The 23227-nt window shown below is 33.8% G+C and overlaps 1 long non-coding RNA gene across 1 annotated transcript; it reads left to right on the top strand.

The window, feature by feature from the left end:
• Window positions 1-11891: 11891 nt before the first annotated feature.
• On the top strand, window positions 11892-22803 carry LOC129234476 (uncharacterized). Its single transcript, XR_008581543.1, has 3 exons — window positions 11892-11995; window positions 20281-20505; window positions 22642-22803. It is a non-coding gene; the product is annotated as an uncharacterized LOC129234476 (long non-coding RNA).
• The last annotated feature ends 424 nt before the right edge of the window (window positions 22804-23227 follow it).

Below are 23227 nucleotides of genomic sequence, written 5' to 3'. Positions count from 1 at the left end.
TGAATCCATATGTAAACAGGCGTTGGTTCAACTTTGGCGCCCACCGCTCCATGAGGGAGGGTGGGGTTGATTTTTTTTTTTTTTTTTTTTTTTTTTTTGTGAATAAAAATAGCTTTATAAATGCAACAAATACGAAAAATAAATCGTAATAGACTGTCGTCTGCGTATTTCGCGTGATTTTACCTGTTGGAAAATAAAATGACCAGATCATAGACTAATAATAAGAATAGACCGAGCTATGGCAACCCTTTTGCTGCTCATAAACGAAACCATGTGACTGGTGTATATCCTAGCAACAGCGGGCGTTGATCGTAGCAGACGATCAACGATCGCGAGAAATAAAATAAATAGAATTGATGGAACACGGAAGAATGATATTTTATGGAGTCCGATTTGTAAATTTGCTATTCTAGGTTGTAAATATTTTGTTAATATAGTGAGTTTTTCGTTTAGATAGTACTGTGTATTCTCTTTAGCCAATTTCAATAACTCTCTAAGCAATTAAAGATGCAAGCGCCCAAAACGAATCGGCAAACGGTAAGATTTTTACCTACAATTTCAATTTAAGATACCGATTAGTACATTTTTGCGTTAACGCAAAACGTTTACGCCATTACGTTCACGCCAACGCTGACGTAGCAGTTCCAAATGAAATAAAAGTTACTGAAAACTGTGATTAAAAACTAATTACTAATGTCAAAATAATGCATAACTAAAAGTAAAACAGTTCAATCTCTGTACCTGGAAAAAAATTATAATTAAAACACATTACGTCTTAAAATATATGTCGACTGCCAAACTATAGATAATGTTGCCATCTAGCAACCATGCTGCCAAAGTTTTCGCCAAGCCTCCCACTAGTCACATGATGTATCCATGAACAAATTTTTTCATCAGCAAGTCTGGGAAAGCTCGGTCTACTCTTATTATTAGTCTATAGACCAGATAATCGAGATGATTTAAACTTTTTAACTGTTGCCACCTTGTGTTTGTTAACAAATAAATGTTTGTAATTATTTTAAGCAAGGCTTTTAAAATAATTTTCAATTTTCATTCTTTGCTTTACTTTTCAGATAAATCGGGCAAGTTTTGGCGTATGGCGTATGTAATTTTTTGTTTTTGTTTTTGTTGGGAATATTACTTCCTCGTCAAGCATGGAGAGGAATTAGAATCTCATCAAAAACAACCCTGTTGTAAAAATTTCCCCGCCAAGAAAACCTTTAACCTTTCCGCACAAAAAAGAAAACCTGCATCCTAAACCCAAAAACCCTCAGTCATAAAAAGTTATGATACCTAGTTTGCCCGCCAAGTATCTGCCAAACTATCATCCTCCCTCTTCTCCTTTTTCATCACAGCTACTTCCATTAGAACCTTCTCCCACCTTCAACTCCTCAGAAATATGGATAGATCTTTTAAATTGTTTATCTTGTTTGGCGGGAAGCTTTTTGCTCACCAAGCAACCACTTCACTTTGAAAAGCTTCCCGCCAAACAAGATAAACAATTTAAAAGATCTGTCCATATTTCTGAGGAGTTGAAGGTGGGAGGTGCTTCTAATGGAAGTAGCTGTGATGAAAAAGGAGAAGAGGGAGGATGATAGTTTGGCAGATACTTGGCGGGCAAACTAGATATCATAACTTTTTATGACTGAGGGTTTTTGGGTTTAGGATGCAGGTTTTCTTTTTTGTGCGGAAAGGTTAAAGGTTTTCTTGGCGGGGAAATTTTTACAACAGGGTTGTTTTTGATGAGATATCACATCTTTTTGCATTGATATTATTACTTTGTCTGTTTTTTTAGAATTGAGAACATCAAGTCAAAAAATTTTCAATTGAAACAACGCTGTTTTGTGTCTTTAAGGAACAATAATGGCTAGCCTAATTTTACGTCAAATTATTTTCTGACAATTAAGATTCTATGTTCATTTTGCGAGAATTGGGCGGTTTAAATTTTATTGCAATTCTTGTATCCTCTCTGTTGCAAAGAAAATTTCTTGGATAATAAAATACCATCTTTTAAATTATATTGCTTTCGAATATTTTACAACTTCGCAATAAATTGTATTACAGTTTCTTTATTTGACAGATTATTCAAGATTTTCATGAAGGTTTCTTTAAATGTTTTACAACTTGGGGGCTATTTTAATCTAGCTTTTCACTTTTTGTTTAATTACATTTTTTCTTAAATCGTGGATTATTTTACGTTTTATGGGATAATTTTAATTGTTTGGTGATTTATCTTTTTCTTGATAGAAGTCTTTGTCTTGTTTAATACCTAGTTTTGTTTAAAAGTTCATTTAAAAAACAAAATAACGCATGTTATCACCAAGCAAAAAAAAAAAAAAAAACTAAGCCATCAAATATTTTAAATTTGAATGTGTCAGAAGATCTATACAACTTTACTCGATGTCAAATCGCGGATATCCCAAATTTGCCATAGCGAATGCGCATGTTGTGCGGACTAAGCTCATTAAAAGTCTTGCTTAAATTAATTGCAAAAAATTTTTCAGCTAACAAATTACTGCAAAGCACGGATATCCACACACGTATTTCATATTTTTTCAAATTCAATATGTATTGTTTGTGAAAAATCCATTAATTTAGAAAATAAGCAAACCAATAAAAAAGTGCTATTTTTCGCTTTCAATTAAAAAGTTATGTGCCGTATTCATATGCGTACAGTTTCATATAATTTGTCACGTAAAATATTGTAATGGTTTAACCCCAGTTTCGCGCCGACATTTAAAATTTCTTCCCTCCATAAATATATCAAAACTGCAAAACAGGAAGAAAAGAAATTTTATATCGGCGAAACTGGAGGGGGGGGGAGGACAGCATTCTAATCACATTCATTAATTTGATTCTCTGTTTAAGTACAAACAAACAACATAGAATCTGAAAACAGAAAGCCCAATGAGCTAAGTCTGCGCGCATGCGCAGTCGCTGTGGCAAATTTGTAATATCCGCGATTTAACGTCTAGTTGCAACTGTTGGATATGTTTTAGTCTTGATTGAATTTCATTTCCTAAGACAACTTTGGAATAACTGTTAGATTTGTTCTAACCTTGCAATTGCAGTCCGAGATAAACAAACTATATGAGCTGAGAGTAAGTACATAAGAATTTAGGAAAAATTGGTGATTTTCAAACTTCAATTACCCCGCCCATGATGTCCCTGGGGGTTGAATTTTTGTATATATACTCAATGGCCCCTCAAGAATATGTATACAAAAAATCATTACCGTAGCCCCCGGTGGGGGGGAGGCTGTGATAGAACCCCGGGAAGGTACAATTTGGGGGGTAAAAACGAGGGGGGAAGGGGAGGGGGGCCAAATGGCACAAAAGGCACATCAGTAGGGCACACGGAATGTGTGTGCGAAATTTCAGCTTGATTCCTTTTTTCGTCTGGGCTGTAGCCCTGTCAAAGAAAGCGAAAACTTTTTGGAACAGCGATTTTATAACTTTAATACCTCCTCCCCCTGATGGTCTAGGGGATTGTATTTTGGTTTACGGCGTCAGGGGCCACTAGAAATTGAGTGTACCAAAAATCAACTCCGGGGGTCTTCATGGGGCTGAGATACAGAGGGGTGAAAAACCCAAAAAACCCCAATTCGTTCTGTCGTGTAATCTTGTTCTTGGTCGCTTTATTTTCTTTCGTCTTTGGCGGTGGATTTACTTCTGTTGGCTGCTGACGTTTGGTTTCCTTGGCGGGGTGGGACGCTCCCGCGTCCCTTGATCTTAACTACAAAACTACAAAATACATCCCAAAAATTATTAAACTCATGTTCATGTCTATGAGCGCCAGCAACGAGTGCATTCTCACTCTCGTTAACTTTTAACAATAAAATTAAATTAATTAAACAAGGTCTACAAATACATTAGGAAAAACTACAAAATACATCAAGGGAAATATGGTTCACTTTCATGTCCATGAGCACCAGTAGTGGGCTGCTTCAAGAGGGTGCACTTTCAACCCTTGGCTTTTAAAAATAAAATTAGTTGATTTTAAAAAGTAATATCACTTTTAGAATTTTTTAATATTAAATTAATTTTATTTATTTTTTACTTATTGCAAACCTTTCCTTTACTTAACTTTCTTCGCTGAATAGTTTCACCACAGATAAAAATACATCTCGCTATTCGCTTTAAAGAAGCACAGTGGCTTTAATGCTTAGCACTTTCATGCCACAGGCGCGGGTTCGATTCCGGGTTGAGCTTGGTCAACTCAGCCATTCATCCCTTCAGTTGGTAGATAAAATGAATACCAAGCGTGCTTGGGAACTAAACACTGGGGGTCCCACGTTATAGGCTGACCACCTAACCCGAACATCTGCTCTTGCAGTGGCGGATTTACTAGGAGGCGGTGGGGGCGACCGCCCCATCCGTGACCCACATTTTCTGAAACCAATGATATAGAATTGAAAGAATTACTAGCAATCGCTACTAATTTTAATCAAGTACGTTCCACAAATTTGCTTTAAATTAATTTTAGAAAGTTAGTGTAGTCGAGGATGGACAGCGTTACCCACTTTTTAATTTGAACCTAAGCTCGCCTTTTCCCCTTTTTTCGAATTTTAATAATTTTTATATTTCTATATGTGTTTTTCAACCTTTTTCTTCCAGGACTACACTATACTGGTATGATAAGAATTGCTATGATTTAGAACAGTGGTTTCCAACCCTCTGGTGGGGATCACCCCCAAAAGGGCAATTTGACACTACAAGGGGGTGAAAATTCGTTAGAGGCGATTAATATTTAAAAGACAGGATAAGGGGGGAGGGCATTTGTCTCCTTTCCCCTCTACATGACGGGTCGGGGGGGATGCCTTTCACGGTTTTCAACCGCCACCCCCTTGAATAGACTGTAAATCTGTCCCTGTGCTCTTGCACCCCACAACCCTTAGTCAGGAAAACTGAGACGGGCACATTAGTCCTGGGCCCTCATGTGCTGTCGTTCCACTGGGTTTGGTTTATTCGCTTTAAAGAAAATAAATTAATTTGTATAAATAAAACAAAGAATATGTGTGTATATAGAAATGTGCATGTACATATGTGTGTATGTTCTCTATACAAATCCACAGTTTACGTCGGATCTCGACCAAATTTGGCAGGAAGGTACTTGGGCACCCGAGAAAGAACGTAAGGGAGGGGAGGGTTCAAATGCCAAAAAAGAACGAACCGTTCAAGTTTTAATTTTAAAGCTCGAAAATGTCATTAAATGATCCTTTCCACCCAAAATAGTTATCCGATTTCTTTGATTCAGGTCCCATTCTAAAGTCCGCAAAAAACACCCATCGAGTTCCTTCATTTCCTTCGGGTTTCAAAAAAAAAAAAAAAAAAGCTGCAAAATCACCAGAAAAAAAAATTAAAAAGCACTGCGAAGCGTAATGGAACAGAAATTTTAAAGCAGAAAATTATCGTTTGCGAGATCTCATTTTAAATTAGCGTTCAGAAGATTGCCACTTTTTTTTCCTCAGTTGTGGCTTAGTAAAATTTTGTTTTTGTTTTGAGGTAAAATTTTCTCCTTTTGATTATTTTTTAGCAACTTATCTTCTTCTTCTTCTTTTTTTTTTTTTTTTTTGTAAAATTTTCCCCTTTTGATTATTATTTAGCGACTTATCTTCTTCTTCTTTTTTTTTTTTTAAGATGTATTTCTGCGTTTAATTTTTTCGGGAACTTTTGATTTGCTGTTTTCTTTCTTTGAGAATGTATTTTGACGGGAAATTTTGTAATATTTTTTTCTCTAATTCAAGCATGATTGTAAACACACGTCACTTGACAAAACTTTTTTTTTTCGAGGTAGACTGTGCAAAAAGCAGGGCAATGCAGCTAGTTATAAGTAAACGAGAAAAAAAAAACGATGATGGAAAAAAAAAATCCGATTTGCATGCAAGTAAACCTCACCCCTCACCCCATATTTGGTTCTGTCGGCGCACATGGTTCTGGTTCACCTCTAATTGTGTCTGATATAATATTTTTAGAAAAAATATGCTTAATACTTTCCTGAAAGTACAAAAAAAAATTACTTTTTTTAAACACATTTAACCATTCATTTACTAAAATTAATTACTTCACTGTTGTTACTGTCAATCAGCGTGGAAAATAGGGGGGATAAGCGCCACCTAAAGAACTTTTACCCCCCCCCCCCCTTTGGATCTTTCTAAAAAGATCGTAAAAATTTCGAGGAATATCTTCATTCCTGTCCCCTATCTACCCCCTTTCCCAGTCTTGCCAAATAAAGCTGGAAATTGAGCCTCTAAGACTTGAATTTTGAAAAATCTCAAAAGAAACTCCCCCCCCCCCCAGCCCCAACCGTTTGTTTAAACAGGACATCATCAATTTCGCAAAATTTACGATGGAGAAATCCCGAATCCCCTATTCTCGGTCTAGGAAGATTGGGTGCCGGCGAGCACATTGTGCCAAATGTTCCCTGCGCCCAAAGTGCTCGGCGCCCAAAATGCTCGGCGCTCAAAGTTCCCGGCGCCCAAAATGCTCGGCGCTCAAAATGCTCGGCGCCCAAAGTTCCCGGCGCCCAAAGTTCCCGGCGCCCATGGTACCTGGGTCCACGGTGTCTAGAGTCGTAAGTGGTTTAGTTCTCGTTCCCTTATGGGTAAGGGGGCCCCGGCCGAAAGGTCCGTTCTCTGGAAGCCCTAGATGGCATAGCAGAGCGGGGTTCCCTATTCTGTACCCCCTACACACAAACACACATACCCCCCCACACACACACACAAATACACTCGTGATTGCGAAAAACATAATTTGAATTCAAGATGACAAAATTCAAATTATTAATATTATTTTTTTTTTGCAATGTTTTCATTTTTTTAATATAATTTTTAATTTTCTCTGAAAAAAATTCCTATGACGTCACATGACGAAAGTATCCCTTGGAGCTTAACTGTAACTTTCATTGTTAAATCCCGCTTGGTTCATTTGTTTGTTTACATAGTTGTCGGGCGAGACTCGGCTGCCGGCTGGCTGGCAGCGGAAGCACCACAGCTAGGCTGCCGGCTGGTTCACGTGACCTGTTTGACGGGTTTTTCACGTCACTGTACGGCAGCGGAAACCGAACAGATGTTTGTTTACAGATTGGAAGTCGTATTGTAGCTACGTATCAGTTCGTATATATAATTTAATGTTACTTATTTAATAAAAATATCGACGAGTTCATGATAGTTTGAACCGATACAGGTTTGTACTCTGTGATTACCTACTGCTACCATTAAATTTGTTCTTTTGTTTGTGAACGAACGAGTCTATAAACTTGAAACTTCTCATGAAGCCTATTTTTTTTTTCAATTCCTTTTATTAGTGCTGGCATGACACTAAAATGAGGCTTTCCGTTTGTTTGCTTGAATTGCTCACAGCAGGCTTCGTAATTGTCCTGATTATCCTGATAAAAAATATTTTGTCATGAGTATTAACTTTTTGTGCTGATGATCCCAACAGGTTTTCAGTTTGTTCCTTGGGAAAAGTACCTAATTTATTCAAGGTCCTTAATCTGAACTTCAAAAGGTTAAAATTAGCAGTTCCCTAGTTAACCAGCAGTAATTAGTAGACTCCGGCAGTAATTGGTAATCCACTGCTTTGCTGATTTACCTACCCGCCATTGGAAACTGATTAATCAGTACAAACATTTTCATGTTAAAAGCAGTGGTGTTCTCCATATACGCTATATACTCTCAAACATTTTTTAGACATATAGCGTTTACCCTCAAGCTTCAAAAATTTTCATACTGTGGTATATTATGTATATGATCGCATACACATTGTGCGTAATGGATTACTGGGAGTATATATACCCCTAAAGAAAAAACATGACTGGTTAAAGGTATTATCGCATAGAGGATGTATCAATGCTTATTGAATTTTAGCCGATTAATCGATAGATTCTGTTTTATATTGTTTTGTTAAACACTAGAAATTATGCTGAATGAATTATTTACACCTAACCAATAGTTTTGAACTCCAGTTGGTATATTGCATCTAGCTGTTCTCTCACCATTTGATTCATAACTTTCAAGTATGTTAATGTTATTAACAATATATTGATACTCAGGGGCTGATACAGAAAACTATTTTGGGGGGGAGGGTTAGCTGAAGAATGACGACCCCCGTGAACGAACCTACGGTTTTAGGTACGAAAAATTTCAAAAACTGCTTGCGGGTAAATAAAAAGCATCAAATCAGCCTGGAATAAGACACCTAACTGGGGATAAACATTGCAAATTGATTTCATGAGGAATGAGATGAAGTAGTTCAAATGTTTAATTTTTAAAATAATAAATGAAATGTTAAGATACTGTAATCATCTACATTTTACACATAAAGTTCTCGATTGTTTAGGGGGGGTATGACCCTCCAGCCTCCATGACTCTCCCCTTGTATCTGCCACTGTTGATACTTTGTTTGAGAAAAAAATAGAAGGGGACAGAGGAATCACTGAGTAAAACTCGAAATGGAACCGATATTTTAAAGCTAACAAGGGCCTGAATTTGAAAAAAAAATGGACTTTTAGAAACTTGTAACAGTGTCTAGTTGTGAGCCCTACAATTTGCATTGGTCTTTTTATGACAAATTTCCAGTGCAAAAAATAATAATAATAATAAATGAAAAACATGTGTACTAAACTTGTTTGCAATATCTGATGATATACATTTCATTTTGCTACTGAGTGCAATAGTATGTATATGCACTACTTTTTAAAAAATGTTAAGTGTTCTGATATTTTTGTAATTTTGTGTCCTGATTTTTTTTTTTTTTTTAAAGCATTATTTTTTCTAGAGATATTTCAAGATTTCTCTCCTCAGTCATGGATTATAGAACAGAAATTCACTACATGATATGGTTCTATAATAACCAAGGACGGATGCAAGGGAGGAACAATCGGCTCCTCCTTGAGCCGAGATGCAGGAACTGTCCCTCAACCTATTTTTGTTTCTCAAGTTCCAAAAATGTAATTTTAGATGATCTATAATGTTGTGAAAAAGTGGGCTCTCTATGGGAATTTTTTCAGAATTGTTGTCTTGAAAATGCAATCGTAGCATGTTGCTTAACATTTTAGTAATATTAATCGGAACACAGGTAGTTTTTCAAAGTTCCAAAAACTCTATTGTAGATGACATTATGTGGGGTTCGGGAGATCCCCCCTAGAAAGTATAAATTGAAATTCAAAAAAGCAATTTTAGGACACCTTTGATGACGTTTAGTTAAAGGAAAGGGTTCGGGACGTCCCAATCCACTCCCAACAAATAGAAATAAAGCAAAAGAAACTTAATTTGTGACAATCATCTGTGATGTTAAAGGGCGGAGGTTTTGGAATTTATTGAAAGGTAATCATCTGGATCCATCCATGGCAATAACCTACAGTTACCATTGACTGATAACCCATGATCTTACTATCATGTTTACTGACTTAATCTTAATTTTTTTATGATACTAACCATTTGACAAACTATTTCAGTTAGCACATCTGGAAAATGTATGTGTATAAAGAAGTGGTCATTTGTTGGTGCTAGGGGGTGGTGTTATTCAGAGGGGTTATGAAAAACCAGGCTTATTTTAAAAGAGGGTCACAAAAAAAACCTCATAAAGAAGGAGCATGAGAAGTTATCCAATTCATTGCAGAAAAGGAATTAAAGCAATTATACATGTTATGCTGAATGTTTTTCGAATAAATTAGCAATAATTTTAGCATAAAGCCAAGATCTCTTCCAGCCTTCAAGTTTTTTAAGCGGCCTTGCAATTACAATTTCTGCTGAAAATTTTTTAATCCTCATTGTATGCATTCAAAATCTTGCAGGTGACTAAACCAGCAATACCGGATTAGTAGCTGATAGGCTGCTTGTGGCCCATCAAGCTCTTTTGTTAAGCTAACCATAAAGACTAGTGATGGGCATAATCAAGATCTCGGGAATCAAGTACTTCTGATAATCGAGACTTTTTGAAATCGGGAACTCGAGTGATTGACTGCTGGGGTATTTTGAATTCATATCTCACAATGTTTCAAATTGAGATCTTGAAATGTTTCAACTGCGTTTTTGAGTAATTAAAACTCAAGTTTTTCAAAATTGAGTTGACTTCTATAGGGGTGCCCACTAAAAAGAGGGGGGGGGGGTCTATAGCACAAACAGCACCACTGAAATTTGAAATTTAAAGGGGCTTTTTATTGAGAGGGTTGTTTTGTCTTCTTTTTCGGTGTGAGATCAGTTTCTTTCTAAATGAATAATCTGTAACATTTGAGAGGGTGTGCACCTTTGTACCTTGGGGGAGAGAGATGAATTGAATTCTTAAGTTGTTTCTGCAGTAGGGAGGGATGCCATCAACCTGTCATATAGGGACTGTGGTGGCCTGATTGGTGAAGCTTCTGACTTGTGACCAGAGCCCCCCCCCCCCCTCCTCATTCTTGAAACCAAAACTGGAAATCCACTGAGCGGTAAAGTCTGGAAACTTGCTACTTTGACGGAGTTTACTTTAGATGCGGAATTTAGTAATTATTCAGTTACAAGTTTTGCAAATTCAGCCTGCTGGTGTATATTAGTAATTTCGGTTTAAACACTGGCATTTTTAGTACCGAAGCTGACAACCATGGCTTAATTGTTTTCTTAACAGATCTTTATGATATAAAAGGGATAAGAGATTTAATCTCAATGGATCCTTGCTCCAAATTAGTAAGCATTTCAGAAGTAAGGAATTAAGAAGTATTAGTTCTACAATTACATTCGTTCAAATTATTTCGATGAATATCAATGTGTGGTTATTATTTCTAATACTCACTATGCTAAATTTGTATGCTGTATCAAAGGTCAAATATGTATTTCGTTGAGTTATTTATAGTGCAAGGATAAAGGTTATGAAGATTTCAAGAATAGAATTATTTAGTAAGCACTAGAAAAATAAATTTTTGAAGTGTAATCAATGCTGTAGTTGAGAGAAACATGTTTGAGGGGGGGACCACCTTTTTATATGTACTCTGCACTAATTTAAAGCCAAAGAAAAAAAATTTCTCTGAAATATTACCACACAGTAGCTTGTACAATTTATTTGTATATTTATGATGCAATGGGACTTGATGGCTTTTGGAAATAACTTTTATGTCAGTTTCAGTTTTTTTTGGGGGGGGGGAGGTGTATTGATGTAAGCAATTAAGGTTAGTAAAACCAACCCCCCCCCCCCCCTCCGAATCCTTCAATTCATTTTAATTTTTTACTGGAATTGTTTGCTATATATGTTGTTAATGCCCTTTTCTTTCATTTCCATTTTTTACTCAGTAAAATTTTAATACTGGTCGAAATTTTAGATTTTATTAGTCACTGTGATTCTAATTGGAGCTCATTCAGTTGCAAATGATTGACAAAGTACTATACCCATTGTAGAGACTGCAAGTTTTTTTTTCCTTGACTTGTCTCATTGCAAAAAGAAGTTGTTCTAAGCCATTTCATGAAAGTAAAAAGAATCATGTAACGTTACCACAACATAAAAATAAAGCTTATTTTCATCTAGTATTTATGCTGTGCATATATTGTGTTGTTAGCACTATAACTAAACAAACTAGTCAAATCTTATTCAGAAATAAAACACTCCTGATTGTAGTGTCTGGTTCTTACTATATCACATGCGATACATCCCCTCTAAGCCCACCCTCAAATAGAAAAAAAAAACATTACTCTTTTCTACTTTGTACTAATCAAAACAATTATTCAAGTTCATTGTACAAAATATTAAGCTTTCATTCTTTGCTTGGGTCTGAAAGGGATAATTTGTAAACAATGTTACCAGGAGGCACTTTAAGAATAAATTCTGTCAGTGTAAGTGTATGCCGGATTTATTTCCTTACTAACATATTTATATCTATAATTGTATTTAAATTAAATATTCACTCTTTACTTTAATTGTAGAAAAATAAAACTGCTTCTTGTAATTTCCTGCAACAGTCAGATATCTCTACTAGATGAATCTACTGCTGTGAATACTTGTAAAGAGGTCTCACACTCAAGAAAGGTGTAAGTGTAGTTTTTATTGCCTTAACATTGAAAACAGCTTTTTTTTTCTAATTCAATTCTGGTCCAATTGACCTTTTTGCTAAGTGTTGACTTTTGAGCTGAAAGTTAAAATCTACTACTTACTTTAATAACATTGTCACAGGGTTGGCGAGGTTTTTGACACTATGGTAAATACCATGGTTTTTACCATTCTGTCCAAAACTGCATTTTTAGTGAAACTGTATTTTGTGAGAAAGTATCAAAAACAGAGCAAAATGTGTCAAAATTATGTTTTAAATTGAATATTTATTCAATGTGGACTGGACATTCAAGTATAAATAATATATATATAACTTATTTGTACAGCTTAATCTATTCTAGGAACATAGAAGTTTAATTCTTTATTAAGAATTTTAATTTGTTCGTCCGCATGTTTTTTTTTTCATAATCGTTCGACATTTATGCATGCATGCAAATGTAAGTGTGCAAAATATAGTGCACATGGTTGCCACACTTCCGTCCAAGGGACAGAATTCCGTCTTTTCAAAAATTTCGGCCATCGGATTTCTTTTTTCCATGTTCAAAATGATTTTTATTGATGAAACAAATCTTTACTTTTGAATCTCTCACTCTCAAAAAAAGGTCTTATTCTTCTGAGGACAAAAAACTGGCCCATCTGCTAAAGTTAAAAAGATGAGCTGTTTTTTTCCCCCAAAAAAAGAATGAAATAAGTCACTCAATCTGTTGATTTCAACCATTCTTATCTTAATCTGGAAAATTTTATTAAAGTTTTTATCACAATGCATCTTATAGCCAAGATATCATACCTGAATTTTTTTTTAATGACTATTTTTTTGTATGAAATATGAATTATTTGTGGAAAATGAACTATAAAATCTGAAGCTTTTTCTCTGCAGTAGCAAATAGTAAGTTTTTTTATTGTATTTTATTATTAAGTTCTTTTTCTGCTTTTACCTCCCAAAAATCTTGGACAATGATATGTTGTTTTTTATTTAGGTTTTAATTTTTACTTAATCTTACAATTTGGTTTTACTATATAGTTGCAGCATCAAAAATTAGCATTATATATGTCTAAAACATCAAACAAACTAAGCGCTAACATTTTGGTGTCGCGAAATGGAGACACGCGCTTTTAAGTCCTGGCCAATTTTTATAGTGGCACCCAAGATAGTGCAATATCTGACTTAAATACAATAAATGACGATTTTTTTGAAATTGCAAAATGTATTAAAAATATGAATTTCAAAAAGAAATTTTCACAAGTTAAAAAATATAAGTGCATATTAGGGTGGCCCTTATTTTTCAAATTTGTGAAAATGTAGCTCCCACCCCCCTATTTTGTTTCAATGGACAAAAAAATAATGTGTGCAAATTATTAGCTCAATCGGAAAAGTTTAAATGGTGCCTCAAATAGCATGAAATTGTCGAAATTTCACAGAAAAAACATTTTATTCATATGTTTTCAAGTTTAAAAGCAAATTTCTAGCAGATCTGGATTTTTTATGGCCTTATTTCCTGTCACAAGTGTTATTTTATTCTAACTGCTTTTTCTTGAGATTTTGTTCAGCTTCCCCGCTTTTCATCTGATTCTTTTCTGATTCTGACTCTTTTGAAGCTTTTTCCCCAAGACAACGCTAGTGACTCATGACATTTTTGCAATCACTTCTACAACAATCTAACCAAAAGCTTCTCTGTGAATATTTAGCCGAGTTATTTTTGTAAGAACACATAAATTTATGAGTGTATTTAAAATTAAGTAGAAATTTAATTTAGTTTCAGTTTTATTAACTTCGTTAGCATGCAGTGTTTTCTATAACATGGCATTTACTTTTGTTGAGTGAATGTAAGAAAACACTTATGATTAATGTATAATTGATATTACAAAATAAATCTATATATTTTTTTTCATGTGGTTAGATAAATTAAATTTGTAACTCTATTTTTATGAAATGTGTATCCTTTATTTAGTTTCTAAGTATAACATTATCTTTTAACTTTAATTTTCACTTCGTGCGGTAACTCTATTTTTACAAAATGTGCATTGTTGACTTATTTTCTAACCAAGTACAGCATTGTCTTTTATCACTAATTTTCACGCTGCTGGTAACTTTGGCCTGATTATTGTGACGGTCAAACTAGGCTTGTAACATAGCACCAACATCTACAGGGTTTGTACTCGATTTCAAAAATAAAATGAAAGCATCTTGCAGGAGTAAAATGAAATTTTGAAGGAGTACTATAGTGCAGTGCATAAATATCACTTTTTTTCAACATATTTGACCCCCTTCCCTCTTTGTCAAAGTGTCACACTACACCTTACTCCTGGCCTAGTCACATGTCATATTTTTTGTAAACATATTGTGTTAATAACTGTCGTGTCACTTTTTCTCACCCTCTCTCTTCCCTTGTCACAATTTCATGAACCTGTCTCCCTTTCAATGACATCACTTGTGAGGGATCCCATTTACAATGTCATGTCAAAACTGCTATTTACTAAACAATTTTTTTTTTTAACATAATCACTAAAAAAACTTCATGTATTTTTAAACATTTATACAGTAATTAGACAAACTGACTTTTACTGCTGAGAGTGTGGTAGGGGGAAAAGCAATAATCATAAAACTTTAAAATATAAGCGTATGAGAACTATAGTTTCATATAAGTCATCTTAGTCATCTAATGTAATATTTTCATTTTCAAATTTTATGACTTCTATAAGCCATTTGTAAATCACATCTTTATGAAAAATAAATAAATATCCGAAAATACTACATTAAAATTTCAAAATAAAGAGCTGTAATTTAATAGTAAAATACACTAAAACATTGATTTACTTTGTAAATCTTACTTGATCGACCTACTAAATTTGAAAAAAAAAAAAAGTGTGAGCTGTTGACATTTGTTTCCTTTCAGTCTTCCTCAAACTGTTCGATTTCAGGAATATTACATCTATATAAAAATTAAATAGCAAAATATACAAAACTGCTACGTTACATTTATTTATTTAAAAAAAAGAAAGTGTTTAACAATAAAATATGCCAAATCTCAACGTGTTTATTTTTCTTTCCCAGCTGCGATCAACTCAGTTGAGACAGAATTCCCCTCCCCCCCTCTTTGCCCTTGTGGCGAAGCTAATAGTTCTTGATCAAAGTATTTTAAAAGACTGTCATAGAGGATGGTTATGTAGGAGTGATGAAGGAGTTTGAAGGGCCCTTCAAAACAATTTCCTAAATGAAGAAGTTTTGAAGGAGCATACAAACCCTGGTCTACCGGTAGCTGTTCACGCAAGTTAAGAAGAGATTTTTATGTAGATCTTCTCGATTACCTCTCAAATTAAATTATTGTAGTAAAAATGCCATCAAATAGGCAAATTTTAAGCATTTTTTTATTTTTTACAATGACAAAAAAGCAAGAAGTACAGCATTATTGCTTCAAGAATTTCTGTTTCCTGGCAAAAACTCACCAATTCCTACTAGAAGGATGGACACTGAATCGATAAGTTAGCCTAACTCTATAATGCATGAAATAATTACAGATTTTTTTTTTTTTTTTTCAATAATTTCAGGTTAAAAAAAGGAGGAGAAAAGATCTTTTTGAGGGGAGAGATTTGAAAATACGGATTATTTCTCTGACAGTGCATGTACATATGCTTTGAAAGACATCAAAAATGAAAATAATAGGAAATTCTGAATTCTTCAGTGCAAAAAAGGATGCCCGGGCTCCAAAAGGGAGTTGTTCAAACGAAAAGAACTTATGAAGAAATGGAATAACAATGTCTCATCAAAAGCTTATGATTTAGCTTCTAGTTTCAAACATCTCAAGCAACGATGGTTTTGACGACAGTGACAGAGAACCAGGACAAAATTTGACAAATAAGATATATATCTGGTAACTATGGAAGTATTTGATGATATATTCTCAACCATGCTCGAATTTCTTGAACAACAACTTTCTATTCAGAAACAACAGCGTGATGATCATCAAGATTTTTTAGAATTAGCTATAACAATCTTACCGGGATTTTAAGGAATGGGATATCATTTTGTAAGCCAGGAACTATAAAGTCATGCTAGGTGGATCTCAAAGGCTCTTTACGTATTCAAGATTTAACTACTTTAGGGTCAATTTCAGCTTTCTAAAAGGGAGAGGAACGCTTTAAGAACATCATGTATTTTTCTTGGGCTCGAGTCTATATTCAAACCTGCTTTCTCTCCCCAAAAGCTGTAAAAGCTCCCTATCCAGATTTTCTATTCATGCATCACATGATCAATTATCAGGATAATGAGCCAGAAATCAGAAAGTTACTCTCAAAAAAATTTTAAGCCATGGCTTAAATTTGGTTCACAAAACTATGACTCTTTCCTTATTAGATGATATTATTCCAACTAGGGTTAAGAGAATTATGACTCAAATTATGCTAGAAGCTGATAAATATTTTGAAATACCTGTTACAAAATATTTCTTTACCCGACAATCAGCTCTGATTTCTTTAACAAAGGCTTCAACTTGGAAGGATGAATTTAGATATAATATTATTAATGGAAAAACTTGACAAAACAATTTTTGTGAATGATGCTGCAGAAAGAGGTGTAAAATTGATTCAGAAACACAATAATATTTTCAGAGAAGATGAAAGGGAGGAAAAAAAATTGCTTCACACATCATTGCTGAAGACCATAAAAATTGCACTTCTGATACTAAATCCTGACTTAAGAAAGAATAATGTTCAACATTGGTTTATTCTTCTATGTTTTGATTCTATAAAAATTATTAGTCCTAATGAAATGTATTTATTCTCTAGAAATTGTGGTGATGTTAAAGAGAAATGCAGTTTAAATTTTTTTTTACTATATTTCTAGGACTTTGTGTGTGTGTGTGTGTGTGTGTGTGTGTGTGTGACTGAACTTCAAGGCATTTGAGGTACCCCTAGAAATTGTCCAATTGAAGGGAACTTTTGCACAGGCTGTTCTTTTGTCCATTGGAACAAAATAAGAGGGTGGGTATCAATGCAATTTTAACTTCTGAAAAATGTCCTTAGCTAAGGGCCACTCGAGTGCATATATTTAATGATCAATGTCTTGTTCGTTAATGTATGAGTGAAAAAAGAATTTTCATTAAAACTTCATATAAAACTTAAGTGCAAAAACTATTTTAAAAAATCAGATTTTTCTTTGCACACTTTACTTTACACATTTAGTAACATTCTTTTGAGTTTTAATGGAACTGAAATTAGTTATCTTGGTACTGTTATGAATTTCCGTTCATAACTCTACTGACTGTTACATAAGAAAGTTTTTATGTAAAGCGTTATTTGCAAATTTTTTTTAAGTGAAATATTTTGTAAGTGAACATTTTGAGGAAAAATATTACCAAATACTCATTAATTAAAACTAATTAATATTTATATTTATGCATCACGAATATTGCAGTAAATACGAATTGATTAGATTACACTTTAGTTTTAGCATACTTTTGGGCAGTTTAAGACACTTTCAGACAGTTTTAAACAGTTTTGGACAGTAAAAACCACTTGTCCTGTCCTAAACCAGTTTTGGACAGTCCAAAACCCAACCCTGATTGCAACACATACATACAGTCGGATCCCGCAACAACGCCATCCGACTTTCGCGAAATGACTATAAGGCGAGTTTTTTTCCAAAGTAATGAATTTTTTTATTGCTGACGCAAACTGCTTGCCTGCAACATGAAATTTTTTGGAAAGGAGCTGCGTAGGCTTCGTTGACACTAAATATTGGTTTTGTGAATGGACTTTCATCCCTTTAACATCACTGAAATCAGAAGTTCACACACTGTATTAGTCTAAACCTAAGCAATGCTTTGTTTTAGTTTATACAAATAACCTGGGCCAGATTTAGACTTAGCGGGGCCCTAAGCTGTTTCAGGTATGGGGCCACCTGATGTAGTTTGGACAATGTTTCTCACAGTGGTGTAAGATGCAATTTTTTAATTTTTTTCTCCTTTATTATGTTTGTCTCTTTCATCTGCTACAGCAATACTTTTGCTTTTTTGATTGCTTTTTCCCTGGTGTCCTTTTGGGATTGGCCTTAAGAGGGGGAATGATTTCAAGAGCTGGAGACCCAGAACTCAATCTTTAAGTTGAGTATAGAATATCCCCAATTGTAGGGGTTGCGGGTGTTTCTCCCCTGGAGGAAAGTTTGAAAAATAGATATTAAGTTCTGCATTTTGAAGCCTTATAAGATGTAGTTGGAACTACAAAAATACCAGGACAGAAATAGGCAAACAAAACTTTTTTAAAGTTATATACTTTAATTAAGATAATAAGCAAATTAAGATAATGTTCAGTAGAAATTGTTTTTGATTTGACGAATCAATGACAGAAGTTGACAGAGAAAAAGAGTGTGGGAAGAGAAAAGACAATACATTGACTTTTGATACAGTTAGTTTTTAATTATCATTCCAACCCACCAACAAATACAACGAGTTAAATATAAAATGATCAATTGTAAAAAATGCTTTAAAACATATGGTGTACAGATTTAAAAAATAGGTAACAAGACAGTAACATACTGCCTATTTGAACAATTCCTAATGTATGCACTTGTTAAGAAATAAAATTGGAGCCCAACTTTGCTTCGGATTTTCAAAGACTTACTAATTATTTTCAAGAACTCTAAAACAATTAAAATTTTTTAGCTCACTTCATTTGTACTTTTCTGTCTGATATTTTAGCACTTGATCCTAAATTTTTAAACTCCTGTTCTAACTTTGTAAGAAACAGCTATTTTAAATGTAAAAGAAAAAAAAACTATAGATTTCTCATTACAACAACTTCTCTTCAGTTGCAAGTGGGACAGAAAACAAAGAGGAATAGAAGTAGAGTGTAATTTTATTTTTGGGCTAAACAGATTGACAATATGCAGAAGTAAGATAAAAGCAAGCAACACCAAAAGAATTTCCAAAATTCTGCATTCGGAGTTATATAAATAGCAAGATATGAAACATGTGAGTCACAAAAATATTTAATATGTTTCAGAAACATAAGAACCATGGTTTTTACATTTTTTGTGCAGGATAAAGCAAGGAGCTGAATTTGACATATATTGGCATTCCTTCTCCATACACCCTCTCATTTGTTGTTTGTAGCTACACTTTTCACAGTTTTCAAGTACTAGAAAATAAAATTTATTTTTCAAGTACTTTATTTTTGAAACAAATCATACAAATTTCCGGCAGTTGGGGGCCCTAAGCTATAGCTTGCTTAGCTTGTAAGTAAATCTAGGCCTGCAAATAACCGCTCCAATTCTTAATGGTTTTTTTTTCATTCTACATATGAACGTTGATAAGATAGAATGGCTCCCAAACGCGCTTTTTCATCTAAAGTTGGCGAAAATGGAAAGAAAATGAGAAAGCTTCTGATTATTAAAGAAAATGTCAAGATTCTCAATATGCTTGAACAATTAATAAGTGGATTCAAAGTAGTACAGCAATCAGGTATGAGTGTATCTTTGATACGTGCAATTAAAATTCAAGAAAAGGAAATCCGTAAAAGTTCAGAACTTAGTTTTGATACTGAAACTCGCAGAGTAATGTCTGAGCAAAATACAATCATAAGAATAGAAACTGCTCTTTCATTGTAACTTAAAGAGGCCAGAAAGAGGGGTGCTCCCACACTTTCATAAACCATCATCTTCATCCTTTTAAAAATTATAATTACGTTTACGATATCTACTGTTCAGTGCTAATATAATGCAGCATGGTGAGACAAAACAACATTAGAAGAAGCACCAGTTTGCAAATTACAGCAGACACGTGTTTCGGCGTTACAGGGAATGCCTTTTTTAATGCAAAAAATAATGAGCTTATGGATGAAAAGACATCCGACAAAAGATGGTTTACAAAGATGCAGTATGGTTTGTACGGTACTTAATGTAAGTACCGTACTGTTTTAATTCATGTCTCTCATTGTTCATTGATTTTGTGCTTTGTAGTAGTAATTTATGTTAAATTGTAACGCTTTAATGCTTAGTTATTTAACGCTAAAATGCGGAAAAAAATCATTTCTTTATAACAGATACGGTAATATTTAGTTAAGAAATGTTTTTAGACAATTTAAGGGGCGTTAACACTTGTCTGAAGTAATTAGGTATGCTTAAAAAATTTCTAAACATGCGTTGTTCCACAACGTGAAATTTCGACTTGTTCGAGGGGTCTTGGAACGCATCCCTCGCATAAATCGGGATCCAACTGTATTTTTATTATAACTTGATGCCTTTTTAAAAAGAATTTATTTTCCTTTTAATTAGTTTATAGTTCTGCAAGAGATTTTGAATCTTTTGGCCAAGCTTAAAAAGAGGGCAAAAAGCTGAAAAGAGAAGCGAAGTTGCTACAGGAAAAGGTGGAGATGAATGTGATGTCCAAGAAAGCTCCCAAGTTGCAGCTGCAATTGGCGATATTAATGCTGCAGAACATGAATTTGTTTTGTGTCTGTCAAGCATTAATGGTTTGATGCAGTTAAAAGTGATGCATTCGTAAGTATAGCAAAATTCCTGAAATTGGTACCTTATAATTTTGTAACTTACCTTTTCTGAAAGTTGTGTACTAGTAAGTAGCTAAAAATTCCCCAAACTTTTTACTGACGAGAGTTTATTCTAGGAATGCACCAATTTGTTGGTAATTAGTCATACTGCCGATTTTAATGGGCAGGAAAATTATTTTTTGAATAAAATTATATATTAAGTATGCCTAGAACAAGAAACTATGGGTGAATTTATTATACATAAGTAAATATTTTTTTTTATTGTTTAAGAACCATAGTAGGTGGTTATATGCAGCCTGACTCAGTTCCCCTCGCTTCCTCTCAAACTTTTGACAGAATACTCCTATTCAAGCAAAAAAAAATGTTTTTCAGTTATTGTACTCTCTTTTTATACACATAACTACAACATTTTACAATTTGCTTTCAAAATTACACCCTTTAATTGAGCAAAAATGTTATTGTGTCTTATGTTTTTGTTTTTAATGCAGGTATTTTTTTTTTCAACTGAGAGAGCAGTAAAAGCCATTATGATTATAATTAATCAGCTAATGGTTAATTGGCCAATTTGCTTATCAGTGCATCCCTAGTTTATACACTGTAATGAACTATTTGATGGCCAAAATAGCAATAAAACTTGCTTGAGTATGTTTTCAAAGTCACAAGGAATCTCTTTTTCAATAGAAACACATGTGAGCTTATGAATGAAGAGAAATTCCGCAAAAATAGATTGCATATTTACGAAAGTCTCTGAACTGAAAGTTCTAGTGAAACATATCTTCATTAATTGTGACCCACCATGTTATCCTAATTGAAATTTAATAATATATGCCTATTTACTGATTAAGGAAATTAGGATCATTCAAAAAAAGATTTAGAACATTTTTTGAAAAATGTGAAAGCCCATACAAATTTTTGAAAAAGAAAAAAGTATGTATTATGAAGTAGATTTATTGCATACCAAAATATATATAATGACCTGTTGACAAAATGTATAATATACTCTTACTCACCAATAAAAGGTTTCTAAAAAACTTTGACTTTTGTCGGAGTCATATTTTTTATTTAAGTTTTAAAAGGGGCTCTCATTGGCTGTAAGTCTTTAAAAGAACTTCAGTTGCAAAAGTTTTCAAAATCTATTCAGGCAGTCAGGGCCGGATTTGGAAATGTGGAGGCCCTGGGGTAATGAAGGAGTGGAAGCCCCTAATCAGGGTTCCAAAAGATCATCATATTACATATTTTCGAAAATATTAGATACTTTGATATATATATCCGAATATTTTGATATATATGTATATATCCGATATTTTCAACCCTTGAAAGTTAGGATATTTTGTAAAAATTTTATTGTGGGGGCCCCTTTGTTGTGGAGGTCCCGGAGCAGTAGCCCCGCCTGCCCTCCCTTAAATCTGGCCCTGTAGGCAGTATCCTTTACCTAGGAAAATAGTCCATCTACTAGACCATCACTCACATAACTGGTTCCTTCATTTAACCAGTTACTATTTTCCTTGTTTGGCAAATGTTTTGCAGACTTTTTTATTTAAAATTCTACTTAAACCACTATTTTTAGACCATAACTTAGTGGCAGCCCTGTTCTGTTTATCATGGCAGCATCAAAAACTTGGCAATCTGATATTTATCAATGGAACAATGATATGATGAAAAAGGATGGCTTATAAAAATTGTTTTTGGTTGAGACATTTTTGTTTTTCAATTCTGGTTCATATTTGATCTACCATCGTAAAAATGTTATTGAAGAAGGGCCTGATTTGGAAACTGTTCAGTTAGGCCTTAATCATCGATGAAACAATTTTATGATCTTAAATCATCTCTTGAGAATTTCTCAGCCAGGGATTTTACCTGGGTGGGAAGGCCGAAGGACCTAAGTTTTGTCATGTTTTTGACTACTATATTAGAATTGGTAATATATGTTATAATGAAGGGCTCTGGGGACTCAAAACTCTCTTTGCTGCCCCACTACTTAAGTCATATTAATAAATTTTGTTATACATAATTTGTATCTTTTGTTATGTGTAATATATAATTCTTACTATGCATTTATTTAGCCTATTTCACTGTAAATTAATGTGTAATTATATCTTAAGTGACTAATTGTTTTTTTTTTCTTTAGCTAGTGTAAAAATTAAGTACTAACAAGCAGAGACTAATTCCATTAGCCATCAAGTCAGTAAAGTGCTAGCTGGTGCTGCTGATTGGAACTTGCATCGTTCTAGAAAAATCGAAAAAGGATACTAGACTTGCAAATCCGAATAAGAAGAAGAAAATGTATAGATGCAAAAAAAAATGTATAAAACTTTTTTATTCATAATAAATTTGTAAATATATAATTGCTCCAAAATATTTTTTTTGAAGAAAAGAAAACAAAGAAACAAACTTCCTAAAATAATAGTGGCTGCTTACCGTTGGAAACTCCCTATTAGCCATTAGAAAAGTTTTTATAATCTTGTAGCGCATGAATGCAACCTATTTCCTATTTTTTGTTTTAATGGCTTTAATTTTATGATTTAGAGAAAACATTCTTACAGAATTAAAATATCAATGAGTAGAATAGGATGTTCGCATCTGATACTTAATCTTAATACATTCAGGGCCTGGTTTAAGCGTAAGCATGAGAAGCACAGGCTTTAAGGACCCCAAAAATTACAAAAAAATATATAAAAATTTCATAATGGGTGTTTAAATTTGTATTGCACTAT

The sequence above is a fragment of the Uloborus diversus genome, chromosome 1 (genome assembly GCF_026930045.1).
Source record: "Uloborus diversus isolate 005 chromosome 1, Udiv.v.3.1, whole genome shotgun sequence".
NCBI classification, from domain to species: domain Eukaryota; kingdom Metazoa; phylum Arthropoda; class Arachnida; order Araneae; family Uloboridae; genus Uloborus; species Uloborus diversus.
This window is presented reverse-complemented; position numbering and strand designations above follow the sequence as displayed.